Here is a 7807-nt window from a genome sequence, read left to right as displayed (position 1 = left end):
AATAAATCTCAGATTTGATTATTTAAAAAAAATTGAAAATTACAAATCTAACCAGATTTAGATTCTCCACATAAAAGAGGAGTTGTCATTCGGAAGCAGAATAATATATACTGATGATTTCATGATTCATGATCATATTTAAATCACAAATCGCAATCATCATATATATCAAGTTAATGTATGGCCAGTTCAATTTTGTCCACGTATCACCTTACTCACATGCAAACATCCCTAGCTAGTAATAAGGAAACTAAACACACTTTAATATTGCTCTAGATCAGATTAAGGGTTTGCCTTCTAGATCAAGAATTAGTTTTGTCTTTTGAGTAAAAATGTGATAAATTGATATACTCTCTCTCTCTCTCGTTGCATGCATGTGCTGATAATTCTGTAATTCTTGTAAAATATTAGTGAATAGTGATCATTGTTGTAACATCCTAGTTTTTTTAAATCATTATAATTTTAATTAATTAATTATTGAATAATAAATATGATTCAAGAAAATTGGAATGTTACAATAATTATTATTCACTAATATTTTTTATTCCTAACCATTTTTGTTATATTTATCCTGTATTTTTAGGGTTAATATTATTAACCAAAACTTTATTTTTTTTACTAAAATTATTGACTCTTAACATTCCTCAAATTAAATCTCATTAGGAAGTATGTAGAGATCTCCTAATACTTTTTTTATCTAATAATAACTAAAATTTCTACTCAATCATTCTAATTAAAAGATTATTAGCTTAACAATTTTTACATTGGTCTAATTTAAAATAATAAAACACAAAAATCACCTTTTTTTTTCAAAAATTATATATTATAAATAAATATATTATTTTATTATATCAAATTCATCCTAAATTTTCAAACTTTTGAACCAATAATCTATCCAATTTTCAAAACCTCCAGTACTAGTGGGTAGAAGTGGCTAGCAGTAGAGTATGGCACTAAACGTGCATGGAGAGTGCGAGCCACGCGCGTACTCGGTTAATTGTAACGAGCGTGGAGTGATGAATGGGAAAGGAATAAGCAGCATTGTTTAAACTTTAAAGGAAAAAGGAAATCTGCTTAAACTTGTGTGCATGGAAAGGCATGTTCACTTCAAATTCCTCCATCGGGATTTGTTCCATTCAATGTCAACCTTCAACCAACCCAATCGAAGTTATTGTTCCATTCCTTCCCAATTTTCTATTTCAGTTTTTGCTATTATATGCAGTTATTATTAGGGGTGTACATAGATCGGTCCGGCCTGAAAATTTGGTTCAATTCTGAATATTTTAGGAGCTAATTTGGTGTAATTTTATCAGATTTAGGGTCGGATAAGGGTCTTAAAAATAGACCCGATCATTATTTTGGGTTGGGTCCGGACCATAACTCGGGTTATCCGAAGTCGGTCCGGTGGTCTGGTCATCATACATAATTAATATTTTGTGTTATTAGTGATGGATAATGGCTATTCTTACGTGGAATTTAAGTATTGTAAACCTTAATATTTTGTGTTATTAGTCATTATAAGACTATAAATTAATGTTTTATGTTTAGAATGCATAAGACTTTAGACTTAATGCTTAATATTGTGTTATTTGTATTGATTTAAATATTTGGTGTTATTAGACAATATTAGTATTGATTGTGGTTATGCTTTAATTTTGAAGAAGGGTTGGTTCTTGTTATATTTTTTTAAGTGAATTTTACCATGTCAAATAATGGTTGGAGTCTTGAAAATTTGGATATTTTTACATGCTAGCTTACAAGAAGGTATTAATGTAATGTAATGTAATGTTAATGGTCCAGTTTTCATTCGGTATAATTGTGGCGCGAAACTGTGTTGGTTTTATCGGGTCTAGAATCAGGTTCTGGTCTAATAAATAGATCCGATGTATATTTCGAATCGGATCTGGGTCACATCAAATCCGACTTCACCCGACCAATGTACATCCCTAATTATTATGTTGTACTGACGTTAGGATTTTTGCCGGTAAAGAATTTCATAAAAACAGTCGCGTTGTAGATATAGTCTCTAAACCAATAGAAATCCCTTCGTACAAACGTTTTGGTTGTCACAAGTAACAAACCCCTAAATAAATTGATAACTGAAGTATTCAAACCTCGGGTCGTCTTCTCAAGGAATTGCAGAGAAGTATGTTCTTATTATTGGTTATGGAGATTGTAAATTGGGGTTTTGAGAATGAGGAGGGAATGATTTAATTAGCAAATAAAGTAAATGAAGAACAAGCAATTTAAATGGCAAGTAAAATAAGCAAATGACTATAAATACTTTTGGCAAGGTATGAGAAATTAGAGGTCCTATCCTAGTTACCCTTATCAATGATGATGAGAATTGAATCTTAATTCCACTTTGTTAACCTTTACTAAGATAAAGAAAGGTCAAGGGATTAATTGGTTGATCTTCGAATCCTATTTATTTCCTAAGGAAAGATTGAGATTATTGAAGTTCAATTCAATTAACAAAGATAACAATTACCATTCATGTTTGAGTTTGATAACTCCTGAATTACTGATTTCTTAACCAAGACCAAAATGGAGGAAAGTAAATCTACTGGAATAAAAATGTCTTCAGATGGGAATAATAATAATGTAAATAAGAGAAAGCAATATTAAACTGAAATACCTCAAATAACATTAATTCAAAAGAGTAATCTGTAATATGAATGTAGCATAAGCCAAATAGGCAACATAACTAATATAAGCATTAAAGTATCTGAAAGTAAGAGATAAATATAAAGTAAAAGAACATTGAACCTGGGATCGAGAGTCACTCCTAAAACTAAGAGAAATCCTAAATCCTAATCCTAAGAGAGAGGAGAGAATTTCCCTCTCAAAACTAAATCTAAATCATGAAAACTAACTAAAAGTGGTGTCTCCCTTTGAATGGATGCATTCTCCCACTTCATAACCTCTGGTCTATGCCTTCTGGACTTGGATTTGGGCCAAAAAGGGCTTCAGAATTCGCTGAGAGCGTTTTCTGCAATTTCTGGTGCGTGGCCTCTGTCACGCGTCCGCGTGGGTCATGCGGTCGCGTCATTCGGAGTTTTCCTTGTCACGCGGTCGCGTCAGTCATGCGACCGCGTCGCTGCTTCTTCGCGCTTGGCATGCGTCCGTGTCGTCCATGCGATCGCGTGGATGCCAGTTTCTTCACAAACTCCGTTTTATGCTTTCCTTCCATTTTTGTATGTTTCCTTTCTATCCTTTAAGTCATTCCTGCCTTAGAAGATCTGAAACTACTCAACACACTAATCACGACATCGAATGGAAATAAAGGTAATTAAAATAATTAATTTTAAAGCATAGGAAACATGTTTTTCACATACATCACATAATAAGGAAGGAAAAGTAAAACCATGCAATTAATATGAATAAGTGGGTGAAGGATTGAATAAATCACTCAAATTAAGCACAAAATATATCATAAAATATGGGTTTATCAACCTCCCCACACTTAAACAATAGCATGTCCTCATGCTAAGTCCAAGAGTAATGTTAGGTTAAAGTGGTGGAATGCCATGCAATGCAATCTAATTTAAATGCAACTACCTAAGTGCATCATGCATCATGCAATTCTAGTTTTTATTCACTTATATAAAGCTTGCATGTAGTTGAATTAATTCACATTCTCAAGGAGTCATATATATATAGCCAAACCTTAGATAGTGATAAAGTGCCTTTACAATTGAGATGGGAGAGAAAAATATTTTATAAACTTGCAAGACAATTATAATTCAAACAGAGATATATGTTAATGAGCTATTGAACCCTCACTGGATTTTGTGTTTACTCTCTAGTCACTTAGTGTTTATTATTTAAATACTGAAAATTAATTTTTTTTTAATGCACATGGTAATTCAGTTAATTTGATTTCACATGAGCATGCTTCCCAAAACTCTTTATTTTGAATTATTTTATTCTTTTCAACTTTTTCTACCTTTTGTTTTTATCATCCATGTTTCCAATAGGTTTTTTCACATTTAAACCATACATACTTCCTATCTTAAGCTAACCAAGGATTCAACTTGGGATTTTTATTTTGTTTTTCTACTTAAGGCTAGTAATGTGGTTTACAGAATAAAAGGGGGTTTAAAGGTTCAAGGGGGCTAACAAGGGTGATGTAAAAGGTAAGCTATTTTGGGATAAGTGAGCTAAAATCAAACAATGGCCTCAATCACTCTCTTGGTATGTAGTTATATTCTATAATCGGACATATAGATTAAAACAAAGTAAAGAACACCAGAATAAAAAAGAAGGGCGGAACACACAGGAATAAAATATTATGGTTTGAATGTACCCATACAATTAAGCTCAAAACTCACAGGTTGTGTGTTCTCTAGCTCAAAAATCATTTATCACTTATGTATGTCATGCAGGTTTAGTTAAAAATTTCCATTATTCTCAATGTAAAACTTATATTGAATGGCTTTAAAGTTCTAGTGTTTCTCCTTGATGAAATGTTGTTAACTAACTAACATGTAATGTTATATATACTAGGTGTATGGATTGTTTCTATTATGTTCAAGTTCCTATTTTACTTCCTTTTTATATTTTTCAATTCAAACTAAGCTATCGTATGCTAAAAAGGGTAAACTATACTAATTAATCCACAATTTCTATAACTAATAAGTTAGAATTGTAACTAAACTAAATAGCTAAAATATGAACTAAAGTGCAACATAGAATAAATACATAAAAATAGCAATATATATATGAGTACTGAGAAAATAAAAATAAAAATAAAAATACAGAAAAGTAGCAAAATAAATAAAAAGAGTATGTAGTGGTTCACCAAAAAAGAACGCCAGAGATGGCGACCTCCCCACACTTAAAATGAAGCATTGTCCCCGATGCTCACTCAAGCAGGGTGTGAAGGGGTGTCATCACTGGAAGGGTGGGTAGCTGGGGTCTCTGTGGAAGAAGAGGGGCCGGCAGATGGTGTGGCTGTCTCAGCAGTAGCAGTGAGGAATGGAGGTCTGTAGCCCAAAGCCAAAAAGTTCCTGCTGTGCGGGATAATCTTCTTGCATTTTGCAGCAGGTGGCTTTTCATCAGCATCCTCCCAAGGCACGTCAGCTCGACGGCCTAGCTGTGTAATCAAATAAGGAAAGGGAAGAGTGCTTCGGACGTAGACCCTGGCCATATAGTACCGGATAAAGCGTGGCAGGTACAAGTCTTTACCCTTCATCACACACCATAGGAGGGTGAGCATAGCGGCTGGTATCTCAGTCTCGTGAGTACTCGGCATAATGAAGTTGCTAAGTATTTGATGCCATAGCCGAGCCTCATCAGTCAGGTAAATCCGCTTGATTCCCTTTGGCATGGTGGTGTTCTGACCCATAATCCAAGGAACGGTCGGGTCAAGGGCTATCTGGGCCTTTACTGCATCCCAATCAAATCGCATGAAGCGCATATCCTCCTCAGCTTTCTGATAACCATCCAGCTGATCAGTTTTAGGCAGAAGCTTCAAAACTTCTTCAATTGCCTCTTCAGTAACTAGAATCTACTTTCCTCTAAGGTTCACTGCATCTAGGGAAGTTTTGAAGTAATTGTAGTAGAATTTCCTAACCCAAGATGCATTGACCTCAGTCAGGTTTCTCTCCAGAAAGAACCAGCCTCTTTGTTTGATCTGGTCAGAGGTGTATTGCTGGAGTTCTTCTGGGATCTTCAAAGTTCTCTCCAGGTATAGGTTCCTGGAGGCTGCAAATACCGGATACCTCAGCTCACAGTATTGGTTTGCAAACTTTATTGGAGCAGTAGCAGGGATTAGCTGGTCGGCCTTCTCCTGCGGGGTAAAATTTTTTTCCCGCAAGGAGGCATCATGCATGAGATCTATGATAGACATAGAGGATTCTCCTCTTTTCCGTTTGCCAGTTGTTGCCTTTCCTTTCCCTTTTCTGTGGGAGTCCGACATCCTAAAAAATATAATTCAAGGATATAATAAAAACAAAAAAACAAGGAGGCAATTAACAAAAGAAGCACACAGTGGCAAAGGAGCAGGAGAGTAATGAATATGAGCTAAGTAAATGTGCATTAAGGATTGAATAGGAGTTAAAAGTTTGAAAAGAAGAAATCAAAATCCAAAATGTAATTGAATTCATGTTAAATAGAAAAATTAACATCATGCCATGGTTAGTTGGTGCACGAAATTACAATCACACTTTTGCAACTCTGCACAACTAACCAGCAAGTGCACTGGGTCGTCCAAGTAATACCTTACGTGAGTAAGGGTCGATCCCACGGAGATTGTCGGCTTGAAGCAAGCTACGGTTATCTTGTAACTCTTAGTTAGGATATCAATAATTCTCAGATTTAATTGTAAAAAGTAAAAGAACATGAAATAAATACTTGTTATGAAGTAATGAAGAACAGGTTGAGGCTTTGGAGATGCTTTGTCTTCTGAATCTCTGCTTTCCTACTATCTTCTTCTTCATGCACGCAAGGCTCCTTCCATGGCAAGCTTTATGTTGGGCATCACCATTGTCAATGGCTACTTCCTGTCCTCTCAGTGAAAATGTTCCAAATGCGCTGTCACCGCATGGCTAATCATCTGTCGGTTCTCGATCATGCTGGAATAGGATCCATTGATCCTTTTGCGTCTGTCACACGCCCAATAATCGCGAGTTTGAAGCTCGTCACAGCACTCCCTTCCTAGATCCTACTCAGAATACCACAGACAAGATTTAGACATTCCGAATCTCAGGAATGACCGCCAATAATTCTAGCTTATACCACGAAGACTCTGATCTGAATCATGAGGCTAAGAGATATGCATTCAATCTAAGGTAGAACGGAGGTGGTTGTCAGGCACGCGTTCATAGGTGAGAATGATGATGAGTGTCACGGATCATCACATTCATCAGGTGGAAGTGCGAATGAATATCTTAGAATAGAAGCAAGCGTGATAGAATGGAAAACAGTAGTAATTGGATTAATTCATGAAGAACAGCAGAGCTCCTCACCCCCAACAATGGGGTTTAGAGACTCATGCTGTAGAAGATACAATATGAAACGTGTAGAATGTCATGAGGTACAAGATGAATCACTAAAAGTAGTTTTTATAGTAAACTGGTGACCTAGGGTTACAGAAAATGAATAAGCTAGGGTGTTTAGTGTAAAAATCCACTTTTGGGGCCCACTTGGTGTGTGCTTGGGCTGAGCATTGAAGCTTTCATGTGTAGATACTTTTCTTGGAGTTAAACGCCAGCTTTTGTGCCAGTTTGGGCGTTTAACTCCAGCTTTTGTGCCAGTTCTGGAGTTAAACGCCAGAATTCTTGAGCTGACTTGGAACGCCGGTTTGGGCCATCAAATATTGGACAAAGTATGGACTATTATATATTTCTGGAAAGCCCAGGATGTCTACTTTCCAACTCAATTGAGAGCGCTCCAATTGGACTTCTGTAACTCCAGAAAATCCACTTCGAATGCAGGGAGGTCAGAATCCAACAGCATCTGCAGTCCTTTTTCAGCCTCTGAATTAGATTTTTGCTCAGGTCCCTCAATTTCAGCCAGAAAATACCTGAAATCACAAAGAAACACACAAACTCATAGTAAAGTCTAGAAAAGTGAATTTTAAATAAAAACTAATAAAAATGTGACTCAGCTTTGCTAGAGTCCCCAATTAGAGGTGTCCAGAGCTCTTAAGCACACTCTTTTTGCTTTTGGACCACGACTTTAACTGCTCAGTCTCAAGTTTTCACTTGACACCTTCACGCCACAAGCACATGGTTAGGGACAGCTTGGTTTAACCGCTTAGGCCATGATTTTATTCCTGTGGGCCCTCTTATCCACTGATGGT

Source organism: Arachis ipaensis, chromosome B04 (assembly GCF_000816755.2).
Source record: "Arachis ipaensis cultivar K30076 chromosome B04, Araip1.1, whole genome shotgun sequence".
NCBI classification, from domain to species: domain Eukaryota; kingdom Viridiplantae; phylum Streptophyta; class Magnoliopsida; order Fabales; family Fabaceae; genus Arachis; species Arachis ipaensis.
Note: the sequence above shows the minus strand (reverse complement) of the source record.